This window comes from Canis lupus, chromosome 27 (genome assembly GCF_048164855.1).
Source record: "Canis lupus baileyi chromosome 27, mCanLup2.hap1, whole genome shotgun sequence".
NCBI lineage: Eukaryota > Metazoa > Chordata > Mammalia > Carnivora > Canidae > Canis > Canis lupus.
Window position 1 is genome coordinate 29,737,775 of NC_132864.1, and position 22,124 is coordinate 29,759,898.

The 22,124-nt window shown below is 38.5% G+C and overlaps 1 long non-coding RNA gene across 5 annotated transcripts in view; it reads right to left on the reverse strand.

The window, feature by feature from the left end:
* LOC140619573 (uncharacterized) overlaps nucleotides 1-22,124 on the reverse strand; it is a 66,407-nt gene that overhangs the window by 10,202 nt on the left and 34,081 nt on the right. For all 5 annotated transcript variants that reach the window (XR_012019450.1, XR_012019452.1, XR_012019453.1 and 2 more), the window contains 2 exons: nucleotides 18,915-19,050; nucleotides 7,105-7,242 (listed from right to left, as the gene is read on the reverse strand). This is a non-coding gene — a long non-coding RNA (uncharacterized lncRNA). The remainder of the gene's footprint in view (nucleotides 1-7,104; nucleotides 7,243-18,914; nucleotides 19,051-22,124) is intronic.

Consider the following 22,124-nt stretch of genomic DNA (forward strand, 5'->3'; position numbering starts at 1 on the left):
TACTTAATGAAGGGCCCACATGTTCATTTTTGTACTGGGTCCCACATATTATGTAGCTGGTTCTGTCTGTACATCTGCATCATCATGATGGGAGACAGGGAGTGGCATCCTTTCCTATCTTTGGGAATGAGCCTCATTTCCAACCAGGAAGACAAACTGCTTTTTTTAAAAAAAAAATTTTATTTATTTATTTGAGAGAGAGAGCTTGAGCAGGAGGAGGGGCAGAGGGAGAGGGAGAAGCAGACTCCTCGCTGAGCAGGGAGCCCCACGCAGGACTCGATCCCAGGACCGTGAGATCATGACCTGAGCTGAAAGCAGACACTTAACCGACTGAGCCACTCAGGCACCCTAGGAAGACCCACTGCTTTAAATCAGAGGGAGATAGAGGGGGAAAAAAACCTCACTTCTTTTGTTTCTATGAAATACATGTTTATGTGCAGTTTTATGTTTCTTCCTGGGTAATAATTTAGGAGGGAATCTTGGGAACAGAATACAGAAATAACAAATTATGGGCTATTGAGTGTGGTTAATTAGTTCTTTATAGCTTAGGCAGAGGCATGGCTGAGTTGCTCTGGCATACAGTTACAGGTAGGGACATGGGCCTGTTTAAATACAACTTAGGGTCTCTCAGGAGGTAGAGGGAAGAGCAACTGTGTAATCCCATCCTGGCTTTCAAAACTGAAACCTCCACCAAGGCCTCTCCTCCAGTCAGATTATGTTCTCTCACAAGCCTAATCACTCAGTAATTAGGGACCCTTTACCTGAGATCCCCTCGGCTCTGCAAGTGTGGAGGCAGTCTATGTGCTACTCTCTGGGCAGCATGCAGCAGCCTCTGGGCTGTAACTGATACTTGTGCCCAAGAAGTCTCCAAGTTGGTATCATCTGCCACTCAGGCTCCAAACAGCTGCAAGTCCTTGCTCACTTCAGTAAACACGTATAAAAAACAAACAAACAAACAAAACAAAACAAAAAAACCTGAACCAAAAAAGTTGCTTAGATTCCTTGCTAAATAGGATGGAGAAATGCTCTGCTGCCTATTACCATAGCCCTTTGCATCCTGATGAGCTAATGCATGAAGCACTATGACCACTGTGGAAAGTCTTCCACTGTTGCTTACTGACAGTAGTCGTACCAAAGACTCAATAGGCACAGAATAGAGAAAATATAATCTGCCATGAAATTCCTTGTTCCATAGCCAGTATCAATTCAAACTGGTTGTCAAAGGCTTTTAGAATGTACTAGATTATCCCATTTGAACTGATCATATAAATTCTGTCCTCAGGAAGCTTAGCTGACATCCCTTGATTCACAAAAAATTTGATTTCCTTAGTCTGATATCTGTGTGCTTCCTATTCTGACATCAACTGGCCTTTCCAGCTTTAGCTCCCCAGAGCCTGCATCCCAGCCACACCAAATTATTCTTTACCCCTACATACTTTCTCCTTCTTTTATTCTTATCTTTTATTCTTATCTGTCTCTTTCCCTCAACTTTTACATTTTTGTTTGTTGAGTGCCTACCCTTGCTAGGTCTGAGGAATACAAAAGGAGGAAAGCAGGGCGAGTCCCTAGCCTTGGAGCCTTATAGTCTTAGTGAATCCATGAATTATGCAAACCTTCATGGCAAAGTTTAAGGGCTATGGAGGAATGGAAAGGGGGTTCCAAGGGCCCACATCAGGGGATTGGTCTGGTCTGAGCATTAGGAAAACTTCCTTAAAGAAAATGATTTTATTTTTTTTTTAAAGATTTCATTTCTTTATCTGAGGGGGCAGGGTGAGCAAGTGTGCACAAACATGTGAACAAGGGAGAGGCAGAGGAAAAGAATCCCAAGCAGACTCTTGCTGAGAGCGGAGCCCAACACAGGGCTCAATCTCACAACCTCAGAATCATGTCCTGAGCTGAGCTCAAGAGTTCCCTGGTTGGCTTTCAATAAAAGACCAACCCTACAAGCCCCCAGTGGCAACCCTGTCAGTAACCCCTCTCACTCCTGAGAGCTTTTTCTGTATCCTTGCTTAATAAACTTCTATCACTTTATTCATTCTCCTTTGTCCACAAGATTCATTCTTCAACTCCATAAGACATCAGAGTTGTTTTTATGAAGAAGCTTCTGGAAGGGATCAGATGAGAAGGGAAGGGAGTGCAATTAAGAAAAGTGAGTTGTAGAGAGGGGAGAGGCTAGACCTCTGTCTTGCACAGTGGGAAGGACAGTGGTGTCATCTAGTGGGGTCTGTGTGTCCTGGGAAAGTCTGGTGGCTCATTTTGAAGAAAGCTCTCTGAATGTTGTGCTTAAAGGGATGTTTGGGCTGAAATTGGATGTGTGACAATCGAGGCAGAGTGATGGGATTGGAACAGTGGATGGGAAGGAGCTTGCCGAGCCAGATAGAAGAGGAGGCCAAGAACTAACCTAAAGACTAGGGAGAATAAATAGAGCTGGCAAAGAGGGTCAAAAAAGAAAGAATGAGGATGTGGTGTCAAAAGAACAGGGAAGAGAGTACAAAGGACTAGCCCCAAAGGCCAAGTGAGCCTCACAAAGGGGAAAAGAATGTCAAAAAGAAGACTAAATTCGAAGTCCAGAAGGCAGAGCACAGGTGTCCCTGGAGCTAGAGCTTCAGGTGCAGGTGGGACTAGAAGGTGGCTGGGGGAGAGGTGGCTGAGGAGGCCTGGAGGCCAGTCGAGCTGGATCAAGTGGGGACTCAGTAAGGAGTTTGGATGCCATTCTGAGCGACGGTAAAGGGTTGTTAAAGGTTTGATTTTGTTTGCCTTATTATTTTTTTTTTTATTGTTAAAGATTGTATTTATTTATTTAAGAGAGAGGGTAAGTGAGAGAGAGAGAATATGAGAGCATGAGCAGGGTTAGGGGCAGAGGGAGAGGGAGCGACTCTCCGCTGGGCGGGGAGCCCAACCCATGGCCCCATCCCAGGACCCTGGGATCGTGACCTGAACTGAAGGCAGATGCTTAACCAACTGAGCCACCCAGGCACCCAGTTTGTGTTCTTAATTAGAAACAAAATGCATGCTCCTTGTAAATAAAATAAGAACCACTCTCCACCAAAACAAACTCTGTAGCACCAAAGAAATGTATATATTAACAACTCAAAGTTCCTTCTGCTAAATCCCACTCCTCAGCCAGCACTTTGTTGTTATCATTCCAGACTTTCTGCCATTCACAAACATCCTTAGTTTTGTGAAAACAGGATCATGCTACATATAATTTTTGCAACTTCCCTTACACAATCAGCGGTAATCTGGGGTTTCCTTCTGGGTGGATACAAGCAGATGTGCCCCACTGGTTCCAATGGCTGCACAGTACTCCACAGCCTGGATATATATACCCTTGGTTACTACTGCTGTATAACAAACTGCCACAAAATTAGCAGGTTAAATGATACAAAGTTGTTACCTCACAGTTTCCGTGGGTCAGGAGTCTGGCACAGAGTGGCTGGTTCTCTGCTCAGGGTCTCCCCAGGGCTGTCCTCTCATCTGAGACTTAGAGTCCTCTTCCAACCTCTTTCACATTGTTGGCAGAATTAACTTCCTTGCAGTTTCAGAACGAGTTTGTTTCCTTGCTGGCTGTCAGACAGGGTCACTCAAGAGCCTCAAAGCTTCCTTCATTCCTTACCATGTGATCCCCTCCATCTCCAAAGCCAGTAACAAATGTATCTCATGCTTCACACTTCTTTTAGGAAGAGCTGAGGGATCCCTGGGTGTTGCAGTGGTTTAGCGCCTGCCTTTGGCTGAGGGCGCGATCCTGGAGACCTGGGATTGAATCCCACATCGGACTCCCAGTGCATGGAGCCTGCTTCTCCCTCTGCCTATGTCTCTGCCTCTCTCTCTCTCTGTGTGACTATTATAAATAAATAAAAATTTAAAAAAATAGATAGAAAAAAAAAAAGGAAGAGCTGAGTCCTTTTCAGGAGCCACCTGATTAGGTCAGGGCCACTCAAGATAACCTCTCTTTCTGAAGGTCAGCTGTGCCATCTGACAACCAAATTATGAAAATAGAATCCATCCCAACCCAAGTTTCACCCATACTCCAGGGTGGGGTCACTGGGGCTTCATCATAGAATCCTGCCAACCACAATACCATACAATCGCCTTCTAATATATGGACAGGTAAATTGTTTCCCATATTTTGCTTTCTACAAACAACTACAATTATAGTTTTTGCATATGTTTTGTATGCTTTGTAAATGTTTTTGTTGGGTTTTAAAAAGTGACATTTCTGGGATGAGCAAATAATCACATAATTTTAAAAAATGTGCATAGATTTATGTAAGAGAAATGAATTAAGAGAATTAAGCCCTTTGGGGCTTAATGTATATCAGTCCTTTTTAAAATAAACTCCACTTGGACTAATTTTCTACAGTCTACTTTTTATGTGTGATTTCTCATGATGTTTAAAACTAACTTTTTATTTTAAAAAGTTTTAGATTTACAGAAAAAGTGAGCAGAAAGCACAGAATTTCCATGTACCCTGCACCTAGTTTCCCTATTACTAATATCTTACATTATACTTAACTAACGACAGTCCCAACTTTATTCAAATTTCCTTAGTTTTTCCCTAATCTCCTTTTTCTGTCCCAAGATCCCATGGAGGATAGCACCTTACATTTTAGTCATCACATCTCCTTAGGTTCTTCTTGGCTTGTTTCTTAGACTTTCCTTGTTTTTGATGACTCTGACAGGTTTGAGGTACTAGTCAGGTATTTTGTAGAATGCCCCTCAGGATTTGTCTGATGTTTTTCTCATGCTTAGACTAGGGTTTTTTAAGAGAAAGCACAGAAATAAAGTGCCATTTTCATCACAGTCACTCAAGGGTACATACTTCCAACATGTCATTATTGATGTTGGCCTTGACCACCTGGCTGAAGTAGTGTTTGTCAAGTTTCTCCACTGCAAAATGACTCTTTTTTCCCTTTCCATACTTCCAATGTTGCAAGGAAGTCACTATGTGAAGCCCACACCTACAGAGGAGGAAGTTATGGTCTACCCCACTGAGAGAAAAGTATTTACATAATTTATAAAGAGTTCTGTATAGGGGATTTGTCTATTCTCCTCTTTTTATTTATTTATACAATCACTGATTAATAGAAGTATGGACGCATGCATATTTACACTTTGGATTATACTCCTTTAAGGCTGACATAAGGATTCTGCTTGGATACTATTAGGCTTTTGCACTGATGAATAATAATAATAATATTTCTACATGTGACAACCTCTACAGTTTCTTTGACATTCTATGGTGTAGTATAAAAAAAATTTTTTAGGGCAGCCCGGGTGGCTCAGCAGTTTAGAGCTGCCTTTGGCTCAGGGCGTGATGCTGGAGACCTGGGATTGAGTCCCACGTCGGGCTCCCTGCATGGAGCCTGCTTCTCCCTCTGCCTGTGTCTCTGCCTCTTTGTGTGTGTGTGTCTCTCATGAATGAATAAATAAAAAATCTTTTAAAAAATTTTATTCATTTGAGAAAGAGTAGGAGCACGAGTGGCAGGGGGTGGCAGGTGAGGGTGAGGGAGAAGCAGATTGCCCTCTGATCAAGGACCCTGACCTGGGGCTCAATCCCAGGACCCCAGGATCATGACCTGTTTTGAAGGCAGACACCGAGACACCCCAGTATAAACTTTTTTAATCCTGATGGGAAATTTAATTCCCTATTTTATTTTGTTGTTTAGATTGTTCAGTTTTGGCCACTGGGAACTCTTTCAGTTGGCCCCTGTGTCCTTTGGCATATGCTATCTTTTTTTTTTAAAGATTCTTTTTTTTTTTAAATTTTAAAAAAATTTTTATTTATTTATGATAGTCACAGAGAGAGAGAGAGAGAGAGAGGCAGAGACACAGGCAGAGGGAGAAGCAGGCTCCATGCACCGGGAGCCTGATGTGGGATTCGATCCTGGGTCTCCAGGATCGCGCCCTGGGCCAAAGGCAGGCGCCAAACCGCTGCGCCACCCAGGGATCCCCGGCATATGCTATCTTTATGTTGTTTTTGTTTGTTTCATGAGCACAATGTGGGGCTTGAGCTCATAACCCTGAGATCAAGAGTCAAATGTTTAACTGACTGAGCCACCCAAGCACTCTTCCTTTCTTCCTTACAAAAGGCTCATTTGAATATTTCCTCCTTCAGTCTTAGAATCAGCCAGTTCTCCAGAGAGGCCTGGTTCCTTTTACTAGAGAACAGAATTAGAAACCAAGAATAGAATAGAATAGAATAGAATAGAAACCAATAAAATTAGAAACCAAGGGGCTACTGGCTGGCTCAGTCAGTAGAGCATGAGACTCTTGATCTCAGGGTTGTGAGTTCAAGCCCCACGTTGGGCATAGAGTTAACTTAATAAAAAACATATATATTAAAAAAAAAAAAAAAGAAAGAAAGAAAAAGAAGCCAAGATCTGGCCATTAGATGTACTCATTGCTACTGGTGTGTCATTGCTATTTGGCCCTCTCAGCATAGCTAGGAAATATATGTGTATACTAACCCATGTGTATGTGTGTGTCTCTGTGTGTGTATGACATGTATAAGTATTTATACTATAAAAATCACACATAAATATTTCTACATTCAACCATCTCTATATTGTCTTTAATATTCCCTTGGTTTAGTATAAAATGTTATAATTCTGTTAGCAAATTTAGTTCCCTAAGTGACTACAGTTCCTTTCTGAGACAAAGTATACATTATCATCCATCACTGTGTAAGTCTAGCAGTATCCAAATTAACCTTATGTTGGCCCTAAAAGTCTAGTATGTGGTTTGACTTTGTGGAAGAAAAGTCTTCCCTGTTTTACAGGACCCCTATATTTCTTCCTTTTTCTACCCTGAGAGAGAGCCACTTAGCATAAGTCATAGAAATATGTGCTGGGAGCTACCAGTATCAGAAACATTAAAAGAAAGGTTTTTTGGTCCAGCACATGGTCTACTCTGAAGAACTGAGGCCCCAGGATTGTTTCTACAGTCCAGAGTAGACCAGAAACCCAGGGTGGGATGGGACAGACATGGGCAGAGAAAGGGGAGGGCAACCTGGAAAAGAAATGGGTATCCAGGAATCCTCTGAAGGTGACTCTAGAGACAGACCAAAAGTAACCAAATGGGGAAGTGAAGAAACAGTTTTACCATGAGCAGGGATCCATAAGTGCTGGAGAACGCTTTTTCTTTCTGGTGATGAACAGTTCCTTCTAGATGTGACAGGGCAACATGGCAGAGTTACAATTCCATTCTGCAGTATCCTGGATAATGAACCTCCAACTGTGTCTAAAAGTAGGATTTTTGACATAAAAGAACAATTTCTTCAGTTTTCAGGGTTTTTATCTGGGTTTCTTTCAGAGACTTTTAGCACTTATATTTATCCTCTAAAAAGACAAACCCAACCCATTAAATGCCAGTATAAAGATTTCAGTAAAGGTGAATGAAGACCAATTGTACTGGTTTAGGAATAAAACAAAATAAGTAAAACCCTTCTTTTCATGACTATAGGCTAATCTGACAGTATCTTTAACGACTTTAGTGATTTTCCTTTTAATAACCTTTTTTTTTTTTTTGCTACAGAAACAATGTATATCATATTAAAGTTTTGTAACACCAATAAACAAAATGAAGAAAATGAAAATTATGCATAATTCCAAGATCCAGAAACAATCATTATTTATATTTTTGAATAGCCTTTTTTTCCCTGTGGACAAATACATAAATATAATTAATTAAAATGGAATCATGTTTTATATAATGTTTAGTATGAAACCTGCTCTCTCACATCTAGCACTATATTATGAATATCTATGCTCACTTGGACTTGCCTTTCTCCAGTATGAAGAAGCTGGATCTAAACATGGAAGGTACATGGACTGAATTCTTATTTTTAATAGGCATTGCCAAACCATCCTCCAAGAAGTTGTGCTGTATAATATTCCCACCAATAATGTATGCACATTTCCTCTCATTAATATCAGCTAATGATTTTAAATCTTTCATTTGGAGAGATGGAAAAAAGGTAATCTCACTGGTGTTTTAATCTAGATTTGTTTTATTACTTGCACCTTCCCACCTTCTAAGACCATTATCCTTTCTTTGCTTAGTTTTGGTTTCTTCCACATACTGAACTGATTGCCTCCAGAAAAATTTCTACTTACTTTTTTATTCATCCTTAGACAGATCTAACTATAAATAATCTGCATCTATATTCATAAAGGATATTGTTCTATAAGTGTCTTTTTCTATAATGTCTTCATCAGGTCTTTATAACAGGTAATACTGGCATCATAAAATGAATTTGGAAGTGTTACCTTCTTTACTCTCTGATAAAATTTGCATAAGAGGGACATCTGGGTTGCTCAGCGGTTAAGTGTGTCTGCCTTTGGCTCAAGTGTGATCCTGGAGTCCCGGGATTGGGTCTTGCATCAGGCTTCCTGCATGGAGCCTGCTTCTCCCTCTGCCTGTATCTCTGTCTGTCTCTCTGTGTCTCTCATGAATAAATAAAATCTTAAAAAAATTGTTTTTGCATATGAGCAGTGTAACTTCTTGTTCAAAATTTTGCTAGAAATTATCAGTAATGACTGCTTTTTATTTCTGGTATTTGTATTCTATAACTGAGGTTTCCTTCCTTGGTCCATCAAGCTGGAGCTTAACAGTTTGGTTATTCTTTTTACAAAGAACCAATTTATAGCTTTAATAATTTTCTCTCTGGTTTGTTTTCTCTATATTAATTTCTGTCATTTTCTCCTTTCTGCTTATCTTGGATTTACTTCCTTTTTTAGTTTCTTAAGCCATTGATATTAAGCCTTTCTTATTTTTCAACATAGCCATTTCCCCAGCTTTACTGAGATATAATAAATATATAACATTGTGTAGCTTCAAGGTGTACAATGTGTTGACTTGATACACTCATATGCCGCAAAATGATTATCACTATAATGTTAGCCAACACCTTCATTACCTCACATAATCACCATTTTTTTGTGATGAGAAAATTTAATATCTACTCTCTTAGCAACTTTTAAGTTTATAATTGAGTATTAATTATAATTACCATGCTGTACATTGGATCCCAAAACTTTATTCATCTTATAACTGGAAGTTTATACCTTTTGACAAACATCTCCCCATTTCCTCCACCGCCCCCCCAGCCCCTGGCAACCACCATTATACTCTTCTGTTTTTATGAGTTTGGCTTTTTTAGATTCCACATATAAGTGATATTATATTTGTCTTTCCCTGTCTGACTTATTTCACTTTGCATAATGTCCTTTAAAAGCCCACCCATGTTGGGGCTTCTGGGTGGCTCAGTTGGCTAAGAATCCAACTCTTGGTTTTCGCTCAGGTCATCATCTCATGGGTCCTGGGATTGAGCCCTATGCTGGGAGCTCTGTGCTCAGAATGGAGTCTGCTTGGAGATTCTCTCCCTCTACTCCTCCCCTCTCTCTCTTTCTCTCTGTCTCAAATAAGTAAATTAAATCTTTAAAAAAAAGTCCATCCATGTTGTCATAAATGACAGAATTTTCTTCTTTCTCATGGTTGAACAATATTCTATACGTGTGTGTATATACACACACACACACACACACACACACCACATGTTATCTGTTTATCCATCAATAGACACTTGGGTTTTTCCATTATCTTGCTATTGTGAGTCATGCTGCAGTGAACATGGAAGTGCAGATATCTCTTCAAGATCCTTATTTCCTTCCTTTTGATACATACCTCAAAGTGGGATTGCTGAATCATATCATACTTCTAATTTTTCTTAGGAAACTCCATACTGTTTTCCACAGTGGTTGAATCAATTTACATTCCCACCAACAGTGCACAAGGGTTCCCTTTTCTCCACATACTTGCCAACACTTGATATTTCATTTTTTTGATGACAGCCATTCTAACAAGTGTGCAGTGATAGTTTAGTTTAGATTTGCATTTATCTGATGATTAGGGTTGTTGCGCATCTTTTCATGTTCATGTTGGCCATTTGAATGTCTTCTTTACAAAAATATTTATTCAAATCCCTGATCATTTTTAAAGTTGGAAAAAACACACAAAGTGGTTTTTGTGTGTGTGTGTGTGCTATTGAATTGTTTATACGTTTTGGATACTAACTTTTATCAGACACATTTGCAAATATTTTTTCCCATTTTATAGGTTGCCTTTTCATTTTGTTGATTGTTTCTTTTCCTATACAGAAAGTTTTTAGTTTGATATAGTCTCACTTATTTTTACCCTTGTTGTGTTTTTGGTGTCATATCCAAAAAAAAAAAAAAAAAAAATCATTGCCAAGACTATTATCATGGAGCTAGTCAAGACTAGCCCCTATATTTTCTTCTGGAAGTTTTATGGTTTCAGACCTTATGTTTATGTCTTTAATCCATTTTGACTTAATTTTTATGAGTGATTAAGAGAGGGGTCCAATTTCATTTTCCAGTTTTCTCAGTACCATTTATTAAAGAGACTATCTTTTCCCCATTAAGTATTCTTGGCTCCCTTGTCAAATATCAGTTGACTACATATAAGAGTTTATTTCTGGGCTCTCAATTCTGATCCATGGGACTATGTTTCTATTTTTATACCACTACCATGGTGTTTTGATCACTACAGCTTTGTAGCATAATTTGAAATCAGGAATTGTGATTTTTAGGATTGCTTCTATTTCTGTGAAAATTACCATTGGAATTTTGATAGAGATTTCATTGAATCTATAGATGGCTTTGTGTAATATGAACATTTTAACCATATTAACTCTATGAACATGGGATATTTATTTATAAATAAATATTTTTAATAAATAATATTAATTTTTAATAAAAATATTTATATTTTTTTATATTTATCATTTATTTGTGCCTACTTAAATTTCTTTCATCAAAGCCTTACGGTGTTCAGTGTATAGATCTTTCACCTCCTTGGTCTAATCTATTCCTAAGTATTTTATTGTTTTTGATGCTATTGTGAATAGGATTGTTTCCTTTTACAGACATTTCAGTGTTAGTGTATAGAAACACAACTGATTTCTGCATGCTGATTTTGTGTATTTCAACTTTACTGAATTCATTGATTACTTCTAACAGATTTTTGGTGGAATTTTTGGAATTTTCTATATAAGATTATATCATCTGCAAACAAAGACAATTTTACTTCTTCCTTTCAAATTTGTGTTTATTTTTTATTTCTTTACTTTGCCTGATTACTCTGGCTAGGACTTCTAGTATTATGTCAGATAGGAATGGGAAGTGCGGGCACCACTGTATTGTTCTTGTAGAAAAAAAAAGCTTTCAACATTTGACCACTGAGTATGATGTTAGTTGTGGGTTTATCATATGTGGCCTTTTTTATGTTAAGGCATGTTCCTTCTCTACCCAGTTGGTTGAGGGGTTTTATGATGAAAAATGTATTTTGTCACATGCTTTTTTCTGCATCTAAGGAGATGATCAATTGTCTAAGAGTATTCTCTAGGGGCTCTCAGACTGCAGCCAAGTGTAGCTAGAGCTAGTTCACAGGCTGCTGCAAGGTACAAGGCCAGGACTGAGGTTTATATATGTATTACCTAATGTACAGATGGGCAGGACTCCTCCCAGGTCCTTTGGTGTACAGTGCTGGATCCCATATCTCCCATAAAGGCATTTTTTTCCATGGATGGATGCTGAATTAGTGTTGGGAGGATGTACGAAAATGAAGGACATCTTATTTCACCATGATGCCAATGTCACTCCCCTATATATTTAATAATATATTTTACCTCACTTGACACTGATAAATGATATGATCTATGTGACTCACAATTGCCTAGAGACTCTCTGATTGGTTTCTCTTAGCTTTACACCCTCCTAGATCTGTTCAGGCATACCACTACCCTTTATCCCAGACTTATTTCCTTCTTACAACTTCTTGTATCTGGCTTATGGCATACCAGATTGATCTGTTCTTAGGAATAGGCCAAGCTACCTCTCTGTGTTCTCTAAAGTGGCTGCTCTTTCTAAACCAAAAGTTCTACAAAAGCAGATATTACATGTAACATTATTCTATAGATTAAATTCCTTAGGGGAGCGTGGCTGGCTCAGTCAGTAGAACAAGCAAGTCTCGATCTTAGAGTTGTCAAGCCCCATGCTGGGTGCAGAGATTACTTTAAAAAATTAAAAATTAAAAACAAATTCTTATATCTGCACAAGCTCTTGAAGATCCCCCCCTCTTAAAGATTTACTTATCCATGTCAGAGAGAAAGAGAGCAAGTAAGAATTAGAGGAAGGGCAGGAGAGAATCTTCAAGCAGGCTCTCCATTGAGTGTGGAGCCCGATGCAGGGCTTGATCCCATAGCCCATGAAATCATAACCCGAGCTGAAACCAAGAGTTGGACACTTAACTGACTGAGCCACCCAGGTGCGCCAAGGCCCTTCCTTGTTACTAATGACTTATTACTGTTATATATAATCTTCCTGTTTCATACCTGGAGAGCCCTCATTATTCACTGATCCACTGATTCTTGGTGTGCCTACTTGTGTTTTAGCAGTGTCAAACTAAAGGATCAAGATATCTTCCAAACAAAAAGAATTATCTCCTTCTGTTGGATCTAGGCCCTAAGGCATTCTCCTGCTCACCGATGAACTCAAGGATATTTTCCTATGTTTATTGGTCATTGTGAATTGGTCATTTTTATTCTTATCTTTGCCCATTTTTATTGGGTTGTCTTAGTTTTATTGGATTATTAAAAATAATATATTGGAGTTACTCCTTATTAAGTATAATGTAATCCCAGGCTGTCACTTGTTTAAACTTTATTTTTTTAATGGTATCTTCATCAGTTACTAAGGTATTGTTTCTAGCCTTAAACCCATCCTTTTACATTCTGCTCTGCAATGCTGGGACTGATATTCTGCAAAACTACAGCTCTCTTTTTAGCCAGCTGGCTTCCTGACAAATCCCACCAATAGCACTAGAGAGAGACAAGAATACAAGAGTAGGGAAAAGGGAGTTGCTCCTTCCTGATTTGCCTGCTACTCTGTCAGTGTTGCTCTAGGATTGGTTCTTTACCATGAAGGTAGCACTCAGTTCGTTTCCAAGCTCGTGTAGCAATCTCAGAATGAGACTTATTACATCTCTTAAAGGTACCAGCCAGGTAATACTCTGTGATAGACAGTACAATATCAAAGATCTCCATGTCCTAATCACTGGAAGCTGTTCAATATGGTATCTTATAGTGCAAAAGGGAATTTGTGGATATGATTTAAGTTAAAAACCTTGAGATGGGAGATTATTCTGAATAACCTGGGTAGGTGGGCCCAATGTAATCACAAGGGTCCTTAAAAAGGGAAGGAGGGGGATCCCTGGGTGGTGCCGTGGTTTGGCGCCTGCCTTTGGCCCAGGGCGCGATCCCGGAGACCCGGGATCGAATCTCACATTGGGCTCCCGGTGCATGGAGCCTGCTTCTCCCTCTGCCTATGTCTCTGCCTCTCTCTCTCTGTGACTATCATAAATAAAAAAAATAAAAATAAAAATAAAAAAGGGAAGGAGGAGGCAGAAAGGTCGGTGTCACAGTGGTGTTATGTATGAAGAATACAAATGGCCATTGCTGGCTTTGAAAATGAAGGAAGGAGTCATAAACCAATGTGGGCATCCTTTAGAAGCTGGAAAAAACAAGGAAATGGATTCTTCCAATGAGCCTCCAGAAAGCATATGGCCCTGCTGACATCTTGATTTTTTTGCTTAGTGAGATCAATGTCAATCTGTGTTAAACTTCTAACCTATACAACAGTAAGAGAATAAATCTGTTTTAAGCCATGAAATGTGTGGCAATTTCTGGTGATTTGTTACAATAGCAATAGAAAACTAATACATACTCTAACATCAGAGGTCTAGGTTCCAGCTCTTGTTGGGACCTCTTCCAAGCTTCTAGGTACCCGTAACTCCAAACTCTTTCCTTGTTTTCCCAGCTCTATGGGTGGTAGCTGTTTCCTGTGGGCACTATTTCCATAACACTTCAGGGTTTCCCCTCTGCCTTTTGAGACTTTCATACTTTTTTAATGAACCACCTGGAATGAGTTCTTCCTGTTAAAATAATTAGTATGGTTGCTGTTTTTCTGACTGATCCAGTATCTACTACAAAGCTTTGCTACTTTTATTATAATCACATCTCTTAGAATTTTCCTCCTTTATGCCTTCCAGGTTTTGTGATTTACCTAAGAATTTTTCTATTCCAAGATTTTTTTAATTTCATTTTTTCCAATTATATATATAGGTATAGCTCTATATTTTATACTCCCCTTTGAGCAAGGGCCGGGTGTGGGGCTTGATCCCAGGATGATGGGATCATGACCTGAGCCAAAGGCAGACGCTTAAACAGTTGAACCACCCAGGCACCCCTAACTTTTTTTTTAAGATTATTTATTTATTTATTTATTTATTTATTTATTTATTTATTTAAGAGACAGAGAGTGGGTTGGGGGATGGGCAGAGGGAGAGGGAGAGAAGCCCAAGCAGACTCTGTACTGAGCACAGAACTGGACTAGGGCTTGAACTCATGACCCTGAGATAATGACCTGAGCTGAAACCAAAAGTAAGATGCTTAACCGACTGTACCACCTAGGTGCCCCGGGGCCCATTCTTGATTTCGGCTTACATCATGGTCTCCAGGTTTTGGGATTGAGCCCTGAGCTGGGTTCCATCCTTAACAGGGAGTCTGCTTCAGGATTCTCTTTCTCCTTCTGCCCCACTCCCTGCTCACTTGGCTGTCTCTAAAATAAATAAATATATCTTAAAAGAAGTCCCTCTGTTGTTTTTTGTAAGTTTGTCAATGACTTTTGAAAAAAAATTTCTTTATCAACTTAATGAAGTTTCTTTCTATTCCCTAAGGGTACCTAGTTCTAATCTGGTTACACCATTAATCACTGGCTTTGAGGATGACATGGTCCCTACTGGACCTCAGTTTCTTTATCCACTATGTGCTGGGCACCATTATCTCACAAAACAAAGTAAGTGTTAATATTTGTCATCACTGAAGTGCTTTACATAGAGGAATGCAATGATTAGATCTTGTGCTTCAGAAAAATCATTCAGGCTGCAGTATGAAAAATGGTTGGCTCTTTCTTCTCATCCATATTTGTCAAGAATTTTACCAATCTTTTAAAAGGCCAGTTCAAATTTTCCTTCTTCCATGAGTCTCCCCTCTATCATACCCAACTTCTTAGTCAGAATTCTCCTATTTCTCCCCATAAAACCCAGAGCTACTTAGTGCAAGTGTCAAAAGGGAGGCCACCCCAAATGGGCCACTTTGGCATGAGTTACTTTGAGTTAAAAAGTGATCAAAACCCAGCAGGTTCAGGAAAAGCTCTTTACCTCCCCCCTCAAACTGCGTAAAAAGAATTTAGATCAAGGACCTGCTGCTCCAGGAAGAGAGATAGGCTATTATCATAGGTAACTACATTATTAAATGAACTAGGTCTGGCAGACAGAGAGGAACCCAGTAAGGCCTATTTGATCAAAGTCCTCTACATCCCATTGTTTCCCAGTGGCCCAGCAACCATTTGTTTACCAAACATTTACTCTTTTTCATCTTCCTGCAAATTACATTCCTTCCCTTTGAAGTCCCAGACCCCTGTCCCTTTTTCCTTAGTTCAGAACGACATATATACTTCATTCTGCCTGATTGTCTGGCTGTTTTATATTTGAGTAAATTCCTGGTATATATGAAATTAAATTTGATTTTCTCCTGTAACCTATCTCATATCAATTTGATTTTTAGTCCAGCTAGGACAATGAAGGGTAGAGGAAATTCTTTCTCTCGGACAAATGCAAACCCCTTGAAATTTGGAATCAGGTTTTCATCCTCACATGCTCCACAGGGATAGGTCTATAGGAGGACTTAATAAATAAATGTGCGATTATCCATGTACTACAAAACCATTTTAGTAGGACAAAGAAGGAATAAGTGAGCCACTCAATACTTGTTTGGGATTCAAGCCTTCTTTTGATACGGAGTTTATCCTCAAGCTTCAAGATTAAGCACTGCAGGAGTGTTTTCCCCTAGCTCTGAAAGGTTCCAACCTGCCTGGAGTGCTGATGTTGAAGTGATCATCTGGGAAACAGGTCCTGAGGCCAGTCTGGTTTATTGTCACAGGCTTTAATAATAACCTGCAAGTCTGAAGCCTGAGAGCTTCCTTTTCACCTTGCACAATACACTGAGAGCTTTGCCTTCAATGGACTATTGATAGATGGGAATAAGTGACAATGACCTGTTCTTCTCTTTCCTTCTGGAAGTTTTACCCATTAAATTTATTTTTCCAAGATCTATGTAATTCAGCATTAAGGAAATAAAATGATTGTACTGAACACACTTTGCTGCCTGAAGATCAGTTCTCCTGTTTCATAATTTAAAATGACTTCTAGGAAAAAAGTCATATATACAAAATATCCATTATTATCTAAGAAAAGACTATAAATTTTCTATGACTTCTATAGTCTGTAACGAACAACGGGCCTAAGTAATCCAGAGATTTCCTAAATAATTTTATTTTTTATTTATTTTAAAGTTATTTATTTATTTATTTGAGACAGAGAGAGAGGCAGAGACACAGGCAGAGGGAGAAGCAGGCTCCATGCAGGGAGCCCGATGCAGGACTTGATCCCAGGTCTCCAGGATCCCGCCCTGGGCTGAAGGCGGCGTTAAACCACTGAGTCACCGGGGCTGCCCGCAAATAATTTAAGAAAAAGATTTTGCTAGGTATTTAAAAAATTATTCTCAGGGGTGCCAGCATGGCTCTGTTGATTAAACATCTGCCTTCTGCTTAGGTCATGATCCCAGGATCTTGGGATCAAGCCCAGGTCTAACTCCCTGCTCAGTAGAGAGGCTGCTACTCTCTCCCAGTGCACCCTCCCACCCCCCCCACCCCCCCCACCCCCGTCCCAACACACACAGTGCTTATGGTCTCTCTCACTCTCTCAAATAAATAAATAAAATCTTGGGACGCCTGGGTGGCTCAGTGGTTGAGCATTTGCCTTTGGCTCAGGGCGTGATCCTGGGATCTGGGATTGAGTCCCACACTGGGCTCCCTGCATGGAGCTGCTTCTCCCTCTGCCTATGTCTCTGCTTCTCTCTCTGTGTGTCTATCGTGAATAAATAGAGTTTTAAAAATTTTAATAAATAAATAATAAAAGATTATTCTGAAAACAAGCTACTGCCTCTGGGAGCATGGTGAGTGTGGTGAGCAGTCTCTCTGAGTGTGGTAATCAGACGGACTGAGGAGGGCCTTGAAATAACTCTCTGGGGTGATAGTAGCATTTTATAATTCAACGTAGGATACCTATGTGAATATGTTTGTCAAAATTCACCAGAGAGTGAAATCACAATTTGTCCACTTCACTGGACATGATTTTTTTTTTTAATTAACAGAAGTCCTTGTCTTCTACAGACAATTCTCATTCTCCTGACCTAATTTTTTTAAAGACTTAATTTAAAAAAATTTTTTTTAATTTAGAGTGGTTTTAGGTTCACAGCAAAACTGAGAGGAAGGCACAGAGATTTCCCAAACATCATTTGCCCTTGCACATGCACAGCCTTCCCTATTATCAATATCACTCACCTGAGTGATACATTTGTAATAACTGATGAACCTAATATTGATACATGATAAACACTGAAAGTCTATGGTTTACATTAGGGTTCACTCTTGGTTTTGTAAATTCTATGGGCTTGGATAAATGTATAATGATGTGTATTTACCATAATAGTATCATATAGAATGTTTTCACTACTCTAAAAATCCTCTGTGCTCTACCTATTATTCACCATGCCGCTCCCACCCCATCCCCCACACACCCCTTTGGCAAATGTTTCACTGTCCTCATAGTTTTGCCATATAGTTGAAATCATACAATATGAAGCTTTTTTTCGTTTGGCTTCTTTCACTTAATAGTATGCATTTAAGTTTCCCCATGTCTTTTCATGGCTTGATAGCTCATTTCCTTTTAGTGCTGAATAATATTCCATTGTTTGGATATACTACAATTCATTTAACCATTCACCTACTAAAGGGCATCTTGGTTGCTTCCAAGTTTTGGCAATTATGAATAAAGCTGCCGTAAACATCTGTGTGCAGGTTTTCATGTGGATATAAGTTTTTTTTGGTACATTGTATATGAATTTTACCTTTAAAAAAACCCTATAAGGGCAGTCTCGGTGGCGCAGCGGTTTAGCGCCGCCTGCAGCCCAGGGTGTGGTCGTGGAGACCAGGGATCGAGTCCCACATCAGGCTTCCTGCATGGAGCCTGCTTCTCCCTCTGTCTGTCTGTCTCTCTCTGTGTCATTCATGAATAAATAAATAAAATCTTTTAAAAAAAGCCTTATAAGCAAATATTACGCTCTAGTTAAATATATGCATGAAATGTTAAGGGGTGAGGTGTATTTATTATGTCTGCAAATTACTTTGAAATGCATCAAAAAATAAGATGATTTATGAAATGGATAGAGAGATTGATAAGTAGATATATATGTAATAATGCAACTATAGTAACATTAATTATAAAATCTAGGTGTAAGTTTATGGGTATTTGTTATAAAATTCTTTCAACTTTCTAATATGTTTGAAATTTTTCATAATAAAATTTAGAAAAAATTCTGAAGTATAATGTCTCACTCCCTCACATTAGATGCATTTCAGAAAGTCAGCAGTATCTTGCTAACAGTCATCTGGCTGTATCCAGCAGCTCTAAACTGTAACTAAAAACACATAAGAAAGCAAGGGAGTGCCAAGTTAAGGTCCTTAATGAAGCACTTACTCTGGAAAGGACAGTGATGTGAACTGGTATGAGACAGCTATGGTTATTCAGTCACTGCCCCAAGGTGCTTCCCATACAGTCCCAGGGGGACCTGTTAGTTGAAAGATGAAACAAAGTCTCATTCTAGAAGCAAATTATGATGATAACTATGCTGAGGGTGGAGTAATTAAGGTTACCTTGAAATGGAGCTCAGCTCCTGCCATGCTCATGTGTTCCAGTGTTTTCATCTACCTGGCTGTTGGAATATGGCCTCCACACAGAGGGGCGGGGCAGAGAGGAAAAAAAATGATCTCATCTCCATAGCTATTGAACCTAGAAAATGTAGGGGAGGCAGGGGACAGAACTGTGAAATGAGAAAGATACTAATGAAGCTGTATAATAAGTAGTAGCTAAAATGAACCCCATTCTAAACTTGGATATTTCACTTCTTGTCTAGCAACATGCTAAAGAGGCAGCATAGGTGGCCAGGTCAGAGCAGCGGCTCCTAATGTATAGTGAATGGGGCACTCCAAGGGCTCTGAGACTCAGAGGATCATGAGGTCAAAACTATTATTATAAGCTGTGATTTGTCTTTCTACTCATTTTCTCCTATATGTGTACAGCAGTTTCTAAAAGGCTGCATACATGATATTTTAACAAATTAGTTGCAGAAGCAGGTTTGAGAATCCATCCAGCTATCTTCTTTAAGCCAGACATTAGGGATCCCTGGGTGGCGCAGCGGTTTAGCGCCTGCCTTTGGCCCAGGGAGCGATCCTGGAGACCCAGGATCGAATCCCACGTCGGGCTCCCGGTGCATGGAGCCTGCTTCTCCCTCTGCCTATGTCTATGCCTCTCTCTCTCTGTGACTATCATAAATAAATAAAAAATTTAAAAAAAAAGCCAGACATTAAAGAAAGTTGCAAAGATGTAAAACAATGTCGCCCCTATAATTTTTTTGTTTTAGAAAATAGTCATTTTTATAAAGATACTTTTAATATGTAATGAGTTATTATTTTTAAATGAGTTAATATCTAAAATTGCTCCATTTCAATTTCTAATATGGTAAGATATTATAGATATAATTCACATAAACCAAGGCTCTTGGGTGTCCTCAGTAAATTTTTTTTTTAATTTAAAATTATTTTTGGGGCACTTGGCTGGCTCAGTTGGTAGAGTGCAACTCTTGATCTCAGGGTTGTGAGTTCAAAGCCCCATGTTGGGTGGGGTGTAGAGATTAATTAAAATTAAAATCTAAAAAAAAAAAAAAAAAAGAGGGGCTCCTGATTGGCTCAGTCAGTTAAGTGTCTGACTTCAACTCAGGTCATGATCTCAGGGTCCTGGAATTGAGCCTGGGTGGAGCGCCACACTTAGCAGAGGGTCTGCTTGTCCCTCTTCCCCTGCTCCTCCCCCGCTAGTAATGTGCATGTGCTTTCTCCAATAAATAAATAAGATCTTAAAAAAATTAAAAATATTTTTTTTCTAAGGTATAATTTATATACACAAAACACACAAATATTAGACATGCAGCTTAATTTAATTACATATATATCATGTAACTTCCACCTAGTTCAGGATATAGGCCATTTCCATCACATTGGAAGGACTCCTTGTTCCTCATTTAATCAATACCTAATTCACCAGAGGTAACCATTATTCTGATTTCTATCATCATATGAATGGAATCATATAGTATGTATCTTTTGTGACTTGCTTTTTCCTTTCAGCATAGTGTTTTTGAGATTCATACATATCATTCTGTGTATTAACAGTCTGTTCATTTTTATTATTGATGGTAGTAGTCCAGCAATATTCCAGCAGTATTCCAGGGCACATATGAACTACTTTTCTTGACCATATGCCTGCATGTGGAATTGTTGGATCCTACAGTACGTTTATGTTTGGAATTATAAAAAAATTGCCAAATAATAACGTATGAGAGTTCCAGCTATTCCATATCCTCAGCAACATTTGATAATGACTGTTTAACTTGTTTTTACCCATTCTGCTGAATGTGTTACTGTGGTTTTAATTTGCATTTCTTTGATATTATTCTGAATACCTTTAAATATGTTAATAGGCCACTTGAATATCCTTTCATGAACTGCTTGTTCAAATCTTTTGCTAATTTTAAAAACAAATGTCTTATTTATTGATTTGTAGTTCTTCATATATTCTGTATCTGAGTTCTTCAGTCTATTTACTTTCTTAATGATATCTTTTGATGATCAGATGTTCTTAATTTTAATTAAGTCCAATGTATCAATTTTCCTTTTTTAGTTTAGTTTCATTTTGTGACTAGATTAAGAAATCTTTACCTATCCCAAGATCAGGAAAATATTCTTCTATGTTTTTATTTGGAAGTTGAATTGTTTTAGTTTTTTAATTTAATCTATGATATACTTGAATAAGAAATTTTGTGTATAGTTTGAGAGTCAAGCTTCATTTTTCTCCATATACATCCAGCTGTTACAACATCATTCACCTATGTAATTACACTGGCACCTCTCATAAAAATCAAGAGAGTACACATCTATGGATCTATTTATATACTATTCTGTTCCAGTAGTGTATTCAACTCTCCCTCTTCCAAATCTACAGCTTTATAGTAAATTTTGAAATACGCTAGTTACGTCCTCCAAGTTTGTTTGAAAACCAGTAACTTTTTACTTTAAAAATTTTTTTCTTTACCAAGATTTCTTGAGTATTCTAGGTCCTGGTGTGTCCAGATACATTTAGCTCAATCATTTTTTCAGAATAAAGGGGTCCTAGCCAAAAAGTTTGACAGCTATTAAAGATGGGCTCAAAACTATAAAACATTAAAAGACAAAAAGGAAAAGATCTGACTCTGTGTTAGGCAAAGTCTTCTTAGGGGATAAAAACAGAAACCATTAAAAACATTGATAAATTGTCTCTAAAAGAGAGAGTATTCATCAAAAATACTTTCAGGAAAATGAAAAGACAAAATACAGACTGGGAAATAATAATAGCAAATAATAGCAATAATAATAATAGACAAAATACAGACTGGGAAATAATAATAGCAAATAAATAATAATAATAATAGCAAAATACAGACTGGGAAATAATAATATCCTAACACATTTAGGATAAAGGACTTGTATCTAGAACATTGTAAAGAATACTCATAATTCCATAAAAAGAAGACAAACTGCCCAATTAAAAAATGTATAATATATTTGAGCTACACCAAAGTAGATATAAAAATGGCAAGTAAGCATAAGATGCTCAGCATTACCAGTCATTAGGGAAATAGGAACTAAAAGCACAACGAGTTACCATTGTATACCTAATAAATGGCTAAAATTTTAAAAGATTGAAATATTAAGTGGTGGTGAGGATAAATAACAACTGAAAATCTCATACTTTAGTAGAAATGCAAAATGGCA